The sequence below is a fragment of the Neopsephotus bourkii genome, unplaced genomic scaffold (genome assembly GCF_033783945.1).
Source record: "Neopsephotus bourkii isolate Nb327-2 ecotype Australia unplaced genomic scaffold, CSIRO-AGI_Nbou_v1 NB_1521, whole genome shotgun sequence".
Lineage (NCBI taxonomy): Eukaryota > Metazoa > Chordata > Aves > Psittaciformes > Psittacidae > Neopsephotus > Neopsephotus bourkii.
The window spans coordinates 31969-47882 of NW_026901997.1; positions in this window are offsets into that span (position 1 = coordinate 31969).

The window sequence follows — 15914 nt, forward strand, 5'->3', positions numbered from 1 at the left end:
TTCAAAGTAATTTTAATTGAATTTAATCCTCTTGACTTTCATTTACTTATAAATGAGTTTTAGTTGTAATGTTAGAATGAAACAGACTTTAGCAGTTAACAGGTTTTTAGTGGTTTTGATTATAGATTATTATATAATGTTTCTTGGGCTAGAAAATACTGAATGGTAAATACTGTCCTATATTAGATCATTTTAAAATGTTCCACTCTTCCACAAGTAGTAGAGGCATACCAATTTAGATTAAAATACAGTTCATTTTAAAAGGTAAAAATGCTTGAGGAAATGATTAAAAGTACTGGAAATCATATACCAGTTTACACCAATGATCAAGAATATATCTAAACAGAAAATAAAATAAGAAAACCCGAACATCCAAACAAAAAAAGATATATTCCAAAGGAACTATGTCATGTATAATCCCATCAGTTGTGTGTGCGCATTTATCATTTTTCAGCTCTTCATCCATAGATCATAGGACACTAAGAGCCCAATTCATTAAAAATTGAATACTCTATTTAAGCTGGATGTTCTTCTACTTAGAGAAAAAGCATGGAACCTTTTTTTTTTTTTCTCTGAAAAGTCACATTTTTGCCATTCAATAAACCCTTGTTTCTCTCAGCTTCTAACTAGACAGCACTTCTCAGTTAATTGCTACACAACTTTCGAGCCTCATAATTGAATGTACAAAAGAAAATTCAAGTGAAAAAATGTCTGCTATGTTCTTTGAAAATTAAAGAGTAATTCCAACCTGGTTTAAACATGCACACACATGTACACCCCTCACACATTAAACCCCCCCCCCCCTTCTGCTCTAGCTTTAAAACTCAGTTTAGCAGTCATGATGTATTTGAATTCTTCTTGAAGCCTATCAGTCAGTCCCTTAATCAGTTATATTACATCAATATTATTGGGTGCTGTATCTGCAATTCTTACAGAATTTCCCCATTCCTGTTTATGCGCGTGTCTCCTGCACATCTAGATTGCTTGTTTAGAAAACACATTGCTTCACAGAACAACTTCCAAGTCCCAAGCAGCAGTGACACAGCCTGGTACTCTCAGCAGTGTGGACTTTGAAGACAGTGCTTTGAAACAAGAACTTTGGAATCACCAGATGATCTGGTCTGCTAATGAATGGAATCATCATAATAAGGATCTGGTCTGCTAATGAATAAGCTGGGTACGCAGGATGAGCAGGAGCAGGCAACAAGCATTTTCTGTATTTCTGAGGAGATGGGGAAGGTTTTGATGCATTTAGCAGTAGACTTTCCTGATCTCTGGCAGAAACATGGTCAGATGTACAGAGTGCAAACAACACTGTGCCTATTGTTTCGAAATACGTCTGCATACCCTAAGGATCTTAGCTACCCATGTTCAGATTTATGCCTTACGTAGTTGCAAATCAGATTTTGGTATTGGCTTTCAAGTTAACACATCTATATTTGCATTGCTTACTGGGCTCTTCTGCCATCCATACCATTACATACCACTAAATATGAAATGTATACACAGACTGGTCTTCTCTGTTGGAGCAGATATGTCCTTTCCGTCTACAATATGTGATGCAAAAAAAATCTTTCCATGAGACAGCGAGGAAAGAGCAAACCACCCCTCTCCCAAAATGTGCATATTACCTACATATTGTTTGTTTTCCTGACACATAAATCACTTATTCAGTAAGTTGTTATTGAAATGTATTTATGCTCATCAACAGAAATCTCCATTCATAGCACCTGAAACTTTTCTGCCTATTAGAAAATTTCAGAACTTTATTCATTCGTACTCCACAGGCATAACACCTTTACTGACCCTCTTAATGCACCTACTAAGCTAAGCTCACACGATATAAGGAGTTATTTTTTTTCCAGGGAAAAGCACATTAAAGCCAAAAGAAATTACTGTCTTCATTTGAATCCACTGTTATGGAAGACTACAAGATGGAAAACATAAACTTAAGACAGATGCCAAAGTACTATGATTAAAGGTGTATATATAGCGGGCACCATCCTACTCTCAGTCCTGTAACCACTGTATCCTGCTATACAATAACATGCAATGTTATTTCCTATTCAAAGTAATTACTGATGAGGGCAAATGCTAAATTTTTAATGGTGCCCACTGTAGACAGCACACCATTCTAAATGAGAGATAATAAAGACCTGGTCCTAAGAGATAGGTCTGTCTACAGACTTTGCTTAGGAAAATTAAATGGGGCAAATGAAGCACGTAAACATGAGTTTGCAGAAAATGCAGATTAAATGCCTTGTCCTAAAAACACAAGTGTGGATCCACTGAAGTTTTTCCTCAAAGGAACAATCTTCTATGCATTCCACATGTTATCGTCATGAGTGCAGGAAGTTCTCCTTCAGCATCATCAGCAATCTGTGTTTGATAGACACCTTCTGATTTCCTGCACCACAGAGAAAGCAAAGGTGAACTGGAATAAAGACCCAGGAAAGAGAAATCTCCGTGAGAGTCTGGACTCTTCAGAAGGTGAAATAAATGGTGAAGGAAAGCTCCCTGTAAAAGGCAGTTTCTGAGTTTTGCTGTCAGTATTTTTTCAGTTCTCCTGGCTGATGTACAGCAGTGGTTAGGCCTGCTCAGGAGCTGTTAGCTCCTGTTAGCATGCCTCATAACATACTCTAATCCTTTCAAGCACTTTCAGTACCAGCAATGGATTCAGTAAGTGCAAGCTGGGTTAAAGGAGCAAAGCAATCTGGTTTTCCCTTTTTTTATTCAATTCTTTTCCTAGGAGTATACAGTAATTAGAAGTGGCCCCTTTTTTCTTGTATATACAGATGCTCATTACCAATTACTACAGCTGAGACTGTGACCTGAGAACCAAACTGCAGCAACTGCTGCAATCTCAGTTCTTGTTCTCTGAGGGTGCACTACTGATCCTGGAAATGGCAAAGGTACAGTTTAGGATCAGTCAGGCAGAATGACCAGAGTGTTTCAAGCTTTATTTTATACAATCTATTGCTCTTCAGTTTCTGAGGTCAGTTCCAGAAGCTGGGTATTACTATTGTAAGTCAAACCCAGAAATTATGATCAAAGCAGACACGTGTGATTCTCTGTAGGGGAAAGAGGTATTTGGGGGAGGCAGGTACCACCCTGGTGTGGATGCAGCCACTTGTGGGAGCTAACATAGTATCACTCACACCCCAAACACCTACTCGGTTTGGAAGAAGAGGCTCTGCTTGAAGGCACTGTGGCTCCCAGGGGCGCAGCCACCCCCATAGGTCATAGATTACTCTGCTATGAGGGACCATTCTTAATTTAGGGTGCCAGTGGGCAGCATAGGAGGGAAGCCCTCTGGAGTGCCCACCACCTCCTCCAGCAGCAGGGCCAGCTGCAGTGTCTGCCTGCTTTAAAGCCTTTTAGCACTTCGTAAAGCTGCCCTTAGCAGCCTACAAAGTTTAGTCATTTCCATATGAGTTGTAAATGGCAGAATGGAAAAGTCTATGGTTTGCAGAGGCAAGAGGAAAGGTTTCACGGGCTTCTTCAGAAGGCCACTGATGAAAGCGGAAAGAAGATCTCTCTCCTCCAGTGGTCACAGCTTTACGGTGGGCTGAAAAGCAGGAGGTGGTATGAAACCAAACTTCGTTCACAGCAAACTATGCGAAACAGATACTAAACCATCTAATTTCATCTACATCTGGGGATAGGCTAGAATGAAAATACCTGCTACTTTCAATAATCTACTGATATATCCACTTAATAAAATCATGCATACTAATAATTATTATTAATAACAAATGAAGGAACCTCCACAAAGGCTGAGATTAAAACACGATGCAGATAACACAATGCAACTGACCAGAGGAAGGTCAGAGTGCCAACAATTACAGACTGGTTAGACAAAACATCTTCATCCCATGATTTATATTTTTATAAATTGACCAACCCCCCTTCTAAATGTATGTTAAATGAGGTTAAGATTACTATTACCATGGAAAGTGGAAGAATTTCATTCAGCACTATCTCAGCGTACAGTGACACAAAATACAACTCAGAATATGAGAACTGAGAATGTCTCATGTTCTACAATACTATAGGAAAAATATGATCGAACTGTGGCTGGCAAGATCTCAATGCTTAATGGGATATTAGTGTAGTGCAGGAATACCAGCATATGGTGTTCCATATTTTTGATCTAGGAAAGAGTTGCCTTTTATATAGCTCTTGATATCCACAGACCTCAGACTGGGTTTTTACTCTTTTACATCACTGTAATCATTAAAAATGTTGTAACAAGAATGTGAGAACGGTGCACACCTGACTTTATTGCGTGGTGTTATGCTAATATACCATGTTAATGAACTATACTAGGAATATTGAAAATGCAATAGCACCTTAATGCAATATTGATAAAAGACTGACATTCCTACTCATTCTGTCTCACTTGCAACAGTGCCTGGCAAATTATAGCTGTATTTTCATGATCATAAACTCAGAGGAAACATGTTCAGGGTCTGTCAACAGTTGAAAATAGTATTTGCCATACATTTGTGTCTATCTTCTTCATAAAATGTTTAATGCACTGTGTTTTGTAGCACAGTTTATATTTCACATGACCAATATATGAAACGTTTTCCATGTAATGTGTGATAATGTAATGGCTCTAGTAAACCAAATGTGCAATAATATTTATATACATCTGCTTTGTATACAGAGTATTGGTATGTACATTCATATGCACAAGATTCAGTCGTGTATATATATAATAGTGCAACATTAACTCTCTAAAGGCTTAAAATAACTTTCTTTTGTTAGTTTGGTGTTGCTTGTGGAAATGGAGCTATGTGAAGGTTGCCAGCCCCTCTCACAAGAAAAGGGGAATGGAGAGACAACCAGCCTTTTAATAATGTTACACTGAATACCAAGTATTTCACTATTCTACCTCTATTAGCATAGTAAGAGCATGATAATATACTCACATACAGCCTGTTTCAGCCATCAGTTTATCAAAGTTCTATTTGCTTTATAAATAAAACACTATAAGAAATTATTCCATAAGATTACGAGGTAAATTCAGTGACTGTGTAATTCAACAGACTTTAAAGGATTGCTCCAGAGAAGTATTTAGTTCTCCAGATCTCATATATTCAAGGAGGAGTTTCAAGAAAACCGATTTTTTTTTTTTAACAAGAGTTTTACAGAAGTCTGCTAAAACCTTAATAGAAGCTTTGAGCCAGAGAATCCTTTAATTCAACCCCTGAACTTTTGAACAACAATTTTATTTAGAAAGTTGATTTATTCATAAGTAAATAGGATACAGTGTGGATGAAGTACAAGGGATCAGGAGGCAGTTATTAGATTTATAAGTACAAAAGCCTCACTGTTGCAGACAGTGGAGGCTCAGCAGTTACTGTACCTTTCAAAACTAATATGTAACCATATCTGTTTTAAAAGAGTGATTCATATTACTCCGAATGCATGAGAAACTCTTTCTCATCCCCACCACAGGAAACTTGAGTCTGATTTTAATGAGCTTCAATTGGAATGTGGCCTTTGAAAAGTAGTGCATTTGAAAAGATGGAACATTAAATTTTGTAATGATGTAAAACATCTTCAATTTTTGACAGGACAATGGTGCTTATTGTGCTTTATGGGCCCAGTGGTGATTCAAAGGTCACTTTGTATATGACTCCACAGACAGGGGCAGCAGTGAATGAAAATTAGGTTACATGTGATCAGCTTTATTATTAATCAGATGAAAATGGATTTTTAACATTTTTCTAATGAGCAACAGAGAAAGAAGAAAATACCATGAATAAAACTACAAGAGGGAACAGCAAGACTGAAATGCACGATGTGCATAACCAAACTAATATGTATTAAATCTGAAATCCTTAAATACAGTCTCAAGAAATAAAATGCAGCTACATATTTTTGTGTCATAAATATATAGAAAACTCCTGAAATACCTACTGTAATTTACTATCTATGTATGTCCTTTGTTTATAACTAACTAATGAACTGATTTCTTCGTACAGTATATTATAGCAGTGCCAAATAGCACTGCTATGGTTAAGGTTGTGTCAGTGCTTCTATTATAAATCCTGTTTTTCAGGGGTTTATAACTCAGCTGTAAAAATGCAGCCCAGGCTAAAACTGGGCATACAAGGTCTCTGCCAGGAAGCACATTTATTTTACAAATTTCCCCGAAATGTCTTTCAGAATATTCTGGTACTACACAGAATCTTTTAGGTTAGAAAAGACCTTTAAGATCATCGAGTCCCACCATTAACCCAGAACTGCCAAGCCCACCTGTGTCCCCACGTGCCACATCAACACATCTTCCAAATACCTCCAGGGACGGTGCTAAAAATGCTGCAGAAGTTGACTAGTTTAGGACTCTGCACTTGCTTAACTTTAGAAACGTGTTTGCTTGAAAGAAAGAAAACACAACCATAAAAGCATGCACCTTTATAAAAAGGCAGGCTAACATCCTTTTACTCTGAAAAGAGCAAAAAAATAGTATTATTTTTTAAATCCTTTGAAACATCGCTCCTAAGCGGGGTGCTGCTTTTTCATACCCTGAAATATTTTCATGCTAAATAAAACATAGTGCTACAGAATTAGATTGTTGAACATTTACCATTGGATCCACACGCTGCGAATGAACTTGCATTAAACCTCACATTAATAAAGCGCTTGATCACAAGAAGCCTGTGTGTCTAGCTCCGTGTTTAGCTCAGCCAAATGCCATTTGGCTATCAAAGACCTGTTTTGATTAGCAACTAGTGCCAAGAAGGGGGGAGAGGAGTGGTTTGTAGAAGCAAGAAATGCTTCTTTTCACAGTTAATCACCCAAAGAGAAGCAGAAAAAAACCCGACAGAGCAGCGATGTCTGAGAGGCAAATCCAAACGCAGCCCTTCTGACAACAAAACCTACTGCGGTCCCCATCCTGCCAGTCAACGGGACTGCGGGCACCACTGCGGAAAGCTTCTGGCCGGGCTGGGGCTGTCTGACCTGAAACACCATTATTTTCAACTTTGGGGGAACGCTGTCGTTAACATGCCTTGAAGGAATGCTGAGGAATGAATGTTGCAACGGCAAAAAGCCCCGGTCAGCACAAGCGATGGTGTTAGATAGAAGGCTGGGTTTTTTTTCTGTTTTTCATACAGATTTACTGGGATATAAGCGGGTGAATGGAGGAGGCCGCACACAGCTGGGTGAAGAGCTCTGCACAATCCCTCCCTGCCCCCTTACCCAGCACACGCTCCCAGGCTTGGCATGGGGGGGAATGGATGTGTCCTCCTGTCCTGCTTGTGCTGCCTGTGCCCAGCCTGACCCAAGTTTTCCCACACTGGGCATTCCTGAAAGCACCCTACGACTCCGTACAAGGATGGCTGCTGCATCCCAAGCAGAGCTGTTATTCCCACTGACACGACATTAAAATACAGACAGGACGTTAGTCAACCTTTTTCATGTCTCTCCTTCCATCTAAAACTTTACTGCTGAGGGTAAGTAAGGTTTTATTTAGAAGGAGCAATGGTGGAGGTGCAGGAGAACCCACGCAGCACTGGCTGCTCTGAGCACAAAGCCAGGGTGCCCCCAAACCCCTGCAGCTCACCAGCCACCACCCCAGCCCAAGGACCATGGCCACAGCAGCACAGGACCATGGGGCACCCTCCTCCCAGAGCCACTTCTTTCTGAAGAAAGCACAAGTTTCCCATGTCCCTGTGCACCCACACAGGCACAACCACAACCTTGGCCTAAAGCTGCCAAAACCAAACCCCTCAAGCTCCAGTACAATGTCATCGTCATATTCCAGCTTCCTCTATGGTGGGAAGTGCCTGACAGAAAAACCACTTAGCCACATCCAGTGCTGTAGCTTACAGGGAACCATATGTGACCCCTCCAGAGCCATGAGCAGATCCTTTCCTCAGCACCACAAGCCCACACTATGACAGAAGGATGCCCTATTGCAGCTGCAGGGTGGTATTGCCCACATAAAAAGCAAGTTCTGGGTAGAAGCAGGAATGTTTGAGTGACTGATGGCTGCAGACACAGCAGCTGCCAACCAGACAGACAGACTGATTGTTATTGACAGCAGAGGGTTTGAGGGGAAACCACAGACATTCCCCCAGGTACAAAAGGAGGAGGATTCAGCATCATCTCACTGTGTTTCTGAGGTGCTGCTGGTTCTCCTGCAAGGAGGGGGCTGAAGTAGTGAGCTGCACCCTGCTTTAATCAAGCAAGAGATGAGAGCAGCAGGAACTGGTGCTTGGTTAATGATGCATGGCTGCTCTGCTGGTGCTTTGTTAGCCTCTAACCCCTTTGCTCCAGCCGTGGGCTGGGGAGCCTGCCCCAAACAGACTTTTACATGGGATAGTCTCCTGCTTTCTGCTTATTACTGGGGGAAGATACATGGATAATTAATTTCCCATATACTTTATCTGAGTTTGTGATCCTGCTCCCAAGGAGGGCAGGGAGTACTGAAGCCTACACTGTGAAAGGGAGGAGAGGGGAAGCAATATACAATATCAATTGTGTTAAATAAGGATGCAAAATGGTCCTTTGGTCACTCTATGAGTCAGTTCCTGACAAGTGTTTATTCTGCTGGCTATCCATGACTATCCCAGGCTGCAATATTAATGTATGTCTCTTTAAGAAAATAGATCCCATTTGCAGTAAAATATAGAGGATATGCCATAGTATTTTTTATTATTACGCTGAACGGCCATGTAAAATGAGTATAGTATATTGGCACTGATTCCTGCTGTACTGAGGCTCCTTTGTGAAATTAGTTAGTTTTCCCCCCTCCCCAAATTTGACTTGGATAAATCTGTGGTTAGCACAAGTATGAAGAATTTTGCTTTTCTTGGCTATTTTTTTCTCTTTCTCCATTTTCAAAGAAAATTTCACCCATCTGTTGGGATAGCACCATTTGCTTTGGATGAAGATGGCCGGCTGAAGAAGTACATTGACAAAAAGTATGTTCTGCAGAGCAAAAAAAGCTGCCCATGCTTTCCTTGACAGTAACTGTCCATCACAGCGTAAGGTGAATAAACAGATTCTGCAGACTGTTATGAGCTTGTTAATTCTTTAATAAATTAACCACCAAAAAAAAGTGTTAATTAATTAGTGAAAACGTTTAGGGATTCTTTGAGGGGAAAAAAACCTATGCACTGGAAAAGTGTATGCTTAGCACTATGTAAAAAATACAGGTTTTTAACTCAATTTCTGAGACTTCAACAACAAAGTGCAGAGAAAGGTAGATGAAATTATTTTCTGACTACATACACTGAATAAGTCCAATGGGAACTTCTGTATATAGTTATCAGTGGCACTGAAATCTGCTTAGGAAAGCAACAAGTCTTTTGTTCTGTTGACAACAGTTATTACAATTAATTCATTTTGTGATTGGTATTTGCACTGAGTGACAAGGTGTTATTTTACCTCAGTAAAAGTTAAAATGGTAATACCTACATGCGAAATAACACTGAGTTTGCTATCACTCAGGGAAAGAAAAGCCTCTCCTCAGAAATGCCTGCTCAGCCACCACTCCCGCAAACCTGCAGTGTTACCATCAGGCTTCTCCCTCTCCCATTTCCCCAGGGTTTGTTTCTGCTGCTCTAAAAGTTTGGGGGGGGGGCAAGTTGTCTACTTCTTGCTGAAAAACAAAAGAAAACAGAAACGAACACAGCAAAAGGCCTGCAAGTGCTCAGCCTCATCCTGGGGGGAGATGCCTGCTGCAAGAACAGGCTCCCTGGCCAGGGTCGCATTGCCAAGGGCACGACACAGCCCTCTCTTGGATGAGTCCCACTGCTGGAGGGGCTGGGGAGCGGTTCCTCGGGCTCTGAGCTATCAGCATGCCCTTTATCAGGGTAGGAGACAGGCAAGTCCAACCGTGAACACAGCACCAGGATGCTTTCCATGCTGCCTCAGGAGTACTGAAAAGGAGGGTCCTTCCTTCCCTGAGGCTGCAATGGTCCATGCTGGAGAATGCTGTCTGTCCCCCACAGAGCAGCAAACAGCAGTCAACTCACTGGGGTCCTGCTCCTTGCAGGAATACAGGATGTGTGGAGCCCTGACCAGTCCTGGGTGGGAAGAGGGGGTCTCCCACCTCTCAAGGCAGAGCAAGGTGCCAGGCAGATGCTGGTGTCATGCAAGATACAGAGCTCAAAATAGCAGTTTATGAGTTAAAAGGCTCTGGGGGTAATTCAGATGCTGCTTGGACCTGTCCAATAGCATCTTTCTACCCACAGGAAGACCTGTGCAGAGCCTGAGAGACCCCAACACCTGTGGAGCTGCCCTGTTCCACTGCAGAAGCTGTGGTACACAGCTACCAATTTCAGACCCAGTAGACTGACATCTGGACCTATTCCCTCTCTGTGAAACAGCTGCACACATCTGCATGTGAAGGGGGCCCCTGTGCCGGCCAGCAAACCCTTGGCTGCTCATTTTTAGCACAAGAAAGACAAAACAAGGAGCAAGGAGCATTAGATGGTATAAATTTTACCTTTTCTGGCAGGACCCAGCAAACCAAGGAAGTTTGCAGAGCTAGCAAATGGCAAATAACCCATTAGCTATGGATTGCTCAGCACGTCTCTACTTTTATTATAAGTTAGCCTCACTAAACCACTGACTTAACAGAGAATCATTATAAATCCCCATTTTGAATTTTTTTTATTAGCAGTATTTATCACCTTCTCAAAATCAATCCTATATTTTTAAATTAAAACAAATGACTACTTGTACTGCAATCAATATTAGCACATTTCTTTTTTTTTTAAAAAAAAAGGAGAAAAATTGAATACAAAGAAATGTCCTTCTTTGGCTGCATCAATCCAATTTCAATATAATTCAATATTTAATAAATATAATCCTCTGTGTCTGTGCAGGGAAACATCATAAAAAATGCAAAAGGTTTCCTGGTCTCCAATAACTTGCATGAAACAAAGTGTTTCCTTATTCCTTCCATAAATACTGCAGTCTTATGCTACTGGGATTTTTTTTCTTCCTGTGTATTAGGAAGAGTTTGCTCTCATGGTGTATAAGAAAGGAGGCTTACATATTTCATGATTAAAAATCAAAAATGCTACCTCCCATCTAAAAAAAAAAAAATTACCATCTTTATCTCTTTGTACTTTTTTGGCTTTTGTTTTGGAAAGGGCAAAGAAGAAAAACCTTATATAATACCTAATTTGTACATCTGTGGTTTCCCTCTGACTTGTGCAGGCACCATATGTTTTTAATTATCATAATAGCCTTAAAGAACCTGTTCAGGGGGAAACACATATGATCCTTTTATTACCAGTTTGTAATTTAAACAGTTTTAACAGAAAAGGTCTGGCTATAAGGGACTGAGAGGCACAAAGGTCTAAAAACCCCATTATTGACCTCTGTAAGCATGAGTTCAGATCCCACCCACCGAGGTGGGACCCGGCTCGCCAGCCTTTGACAGAGGTAATCAGTCGCATGTGAAACGGCTCTTCAGGACTTTAAAAGACATAATCTCCGATCTCAAATGACTCGATGTTTCAGTCCACACAATGAAAACAGGGTCTATGAATGTTATCATGCACCTGATCTGCGCTTTCTTCTCCCTGGTGAAGGCTCCAGGGTGATGGTGCTGTAGGAGAAGCCCTGTGAATGCCAGGAGCCCCGAATTTCACCAATTCTCATCAGTTGTCACCCTTTCAAATTCCTGGGTTTGTCCTTTATGCAAACACAAGGCTGGTGGGTGAGCCAGTCTCCCAGCCACGGGAAACAGCCAGATTCTCAGAGGTAGGAATTAAATTTAACAAGTTCAATTCACTCCTGATTCTGGACATCTAAACACATAATCAGACTGATAATGTTATTAATTACCATTCAAATGACAACCTTTGACACTGGCATGCTCCCACAACCTCCCTACTCCAATAAAAAATCATTGGTATGAAAACCCGCAGTCTTATGAACAGAAATTGCAAATAAGCAGGCACTGAACAACTGGGAGTGAGCAAAATCCTACTTTTCAGAGAGAAAGCAGAGGCTCACACAATACCTTGGTCACTTGACCCAAAATGAAATTGTGCTCAACTTCATCTCAAACCAGATAATTTACACCCCAAACAAAGAGCTGTGGGGAGAAGAGGGTGGGGAAGGGAGTCTAGCTAAAATTACACCGAGGCTGGAAGTCGTTACAGCTCCATCTCGGGAGATGGATGGTGTCCTCATTAGAACAAAGCTTTATTTAGACAGATGGACAGAATCCTTATTAGAACATTAGACTGAAAATGTCAGGAAATACAAAATTAAGATTTTGCAAATAAATGCTGACTTGGAGGAAAAAAACTTGGAGCCCCCTGTACAGATCCCACTGGAAACACCTAGGAAAAATGAAATCACTCAGGAATAGCAACCTCCCATCCCATGCCAATCTAACCCTTGGAAAACTCAGTTTCACAGAACTCAGAGATCCTTCTTGGACAAAGTGGTTTCCACCCATGATCTGACACTATCACTCCATCCCTGAGGGAGGAGAGGACCTGCCTCTTCCTGCTGCCTGTTTTGGGGGAAACCCACCCAGAGGAGGTTGTGCTGATCTTGGAAACAAGACCCCCGAACATGTGAATCAGCTATTCTGTGCCCTTCCCTGTCTCATTCCCCATCCCCAGGCCCTCTGCTTTCTCTGGGGAAACTCAGGTATTTTGCAATGATGGAAAGACAGCTTAATTATCTTGCATACAAAAAAGACGGTCATTGTTTTCTGTTTTACCTGAAAGCTAATGGATCTTGGGACACCGGACGTGGATGCTCAAAATTCCCTCCGGAGCCTTTCTGGTGATTTGTCGTCTCCTGGTTGCCTTTGGCGCACACCGGTCTCTGCCGAGGTAATATGTGAGCCACTGCACACTAAAAGCAGATTTTTGAGAGAGGAAGTGCGTGCACACACACACATACAACCACCCCCCACACACCCTCCACCCCTTTGTCCTGCACCTTGTTTGCAGGTCCTGCTCCAAAGCACAGAGACCTGAGGAGGAACTTCACATCTCAGAGGCAATTTGGATGGAAAAGGCAGGGCAGATTTTGCTCCCAAGAGAGGCATAGCACCGCAGAGCTCTGCATGCTGCAGTCCTCTGGGAACCTTCGGGGCTGTGGGAAAGGGCTGAGAGTGTTGCTGTCCCCCCATGTTTTGCTGAGACAGATGCCAGCAGCCGGTGGGATGGACGTGCTGCCCTATTCTTTGTGGACACAGTGGTTCTCACATGGCACTGGGTCACCCACCTGCATGTCACCGGCTCTTCCCTTTTGCCAGGCTCTAGGCCTCCACATAGAACTTTCTACTTGGGCCAGAAGGGGTGCTTATGGAAATAGAGATTCTGCTGGGATTAAACAATTTAAAAAAAAAAAAAAAGAAATCTTGCATTTAATGTTCTATATAAGTAGTTTTCTCATTGGGTGTTTGTTTTTTGTTTTGTTTTGTTTTTTTTTTTTCCCACAGTTTGAATCTAGTGAAAATCTAGTTTTCCCTTCCCATATCTTCACCCACATACTCATTAGGATGAAGTTTTCTGGTGAAACAGAAGTGCTCGGTGTTTGACTGGCAGCATGGGGTAGATAGCAGGGAACACCACACGCTGCAGTTGCACAACCAGATGATTACTCAGCAGGCATGCTCTTCTCTTGCGCAGATGTGTTTGTGTACCTCTCAAACCACCTTCTAAGCAACTGACTCCGCCAGCCATCAGCAAAGGAAGGAGCACAACCTACCCCGCCCTTGGAAAGACACACAGGATCCATCCATCTGTTGAACTCATGTCGACCACCACCAAGTCAAGTCAGCCTAGGGACCACAAGCAAAGGGCTTCCACTTTTTCCTCTTCTTCTCTCATACACATATGAGCATAATTCCACCTTAAGAGAAATCCCAGTTCTGGGCACAAACTTTTTCTATTTAAGGATCCTTTCATGGTGAGGATCCTCCAAATTTCCAAAAAGTGGGTAACAACAATACCACTGTGATCCCATCTGTACACAGCAATGGCACTGTAATGCACAGAGCATAAAACACCAAATTCCCACAGACAGCATCTGTCTTACTACAAACAATGGACCATTATCTTGTAAATAATTCTGATTAAGCTGCAGCATTTTCCCCAAACAAGCAGTAGGGGGGAAGAGGGTGAGGATTTTTCTAGTGGGAATGCCCTCTTTCTCCTTCCCCAGCACTGACATTCAGGTTTTTATTCAACTGATTGCCCCCCTCCCCTCCCTGCTCTGTCCCCCATGGCTTGGTTTTCATCTTCTGACCTTATACAGCCGTCAGTCATTTTGGCAACTGAAGAGGGAGCCATCCCACCTCTATCCTTTGGAAAAGCTTTCCTGGTTCGTTGTTTTTTTTCTGTCACCCCAATGTACAATGGTTAGTGAATGCACCCATAAATCCTCCTGTTCTTAAACAGTTCTTACGTGAGAGGATGAACAAACGAGCTGCTGGGCACACACTGGTGCTGGTTGGAGTTGGGGATGTATGGTTGTGCCAGGGATGTGTCTTGGTGCATTTTGTATCACAGTGAGAATCGCATGGAAGCAGACTTCACTGGGCAAAAGCTGTCACCTTCTTCAAACTCTCAGCAGGAAGAGCAGAGCCTTCAGCTACCTATGGCAGGGAGGACCTGCACTTCTCTGCATCCCAACACTAGCAACAGGTGTAACAGGATGATTTCAAAGGATATAAAAGAAAACCAAGGGCACACACCAGAATGGTGCTAGCTGTGCAAAGGAACAAGTGAAAAAAGAAACAGTTAGAGGTAATGTGGTCCTTTCTCCTAATGCTCACAAACTGACCTTCAAGGCCAGGTTGGATGGAATTTCAAGTAACCTGCTCTAGTGGAAGGTGTCCCTGCCCATGGCAGGGCGTCAGAGTGGATGAGCTTTAAGGTCCCTTCCAATCCAAACCAGTCTGTGATTCTGTTTCCATGATGAATTATATAGTGAGGACTTATATAATGTATTTAATCTTCAAGGTGCTTTACAAACATTAATGCATTAGTTTATCCTCACAACACTCATATCAGGGAGATAAGTACTATTATTGCACTGTTATTTTCTGCTTCACAATGAGAATCCAAACTAATTTTTTCCCATGGTCAGTGAGCGGATCACACATAGACCTGCAGGAGGAGTGAGGGCTGCCAGCTTCTGAGTGTGTGCCCCCCTCCCCAAACCTTATTTAAAAGACTTGTGTTCTGCCAGAGTCATGGCACATATTGGGATATGCCTTCAGTTTTTCCTTCAGTAAGAGATAATTAAGGAACAATTCCTTCTCTGATCCCCAGCATGACAGGCTATTTTCTACCCCACTGTTGCTCTGCTGTCTGAACAATGGCTGTTTTATGCAGGGAACGGCGCTACAGATGCCCCAGATCAGAGTAGATCAGCTTAAAGAAACCTGCCAGGCCAGCGTCTCACTCCACAGACAATGGGGCAGGCTGGGTGAGGGTGCCTTATGGGGGGAAGGCTTCAGGAGCACCTGCTTGTAACTGGCAACGCTCCGGGCAGGGGCATCTGTTAGCCAAAGTCACTCACATCCAGCATACCTATCCAGAAGTTTCATGTAGTAGGAAAATGGTTGTGGTTTGCGGCATTTTGTCTCAGTCCTAACTGTACTCCTTTTGCTTTCATGCGGGAAGGATGTGTTGTGCTCCTAGTTCACCTCTGTGGTTCCTGTGTGCTCCTTGCCAGCAAATGTGCAGCTGCTTCAAATGGCAGTAACAGCAACAGTGAGTTTGAAAGGCTCGATTTCAAGGCATCTCAAAGAAATTAAATTGTGACTGAGTCCTCCAAGGAAGAATTCAGCTCCAAGAACTGAAATCAACACTGGGGATGACACACTGAATGTGTTTCACCTGTCATAATCCTTGTTGGTGAATATTTCACCCACTCTGGGCTTTTTCCCCACTAGTTTGTTT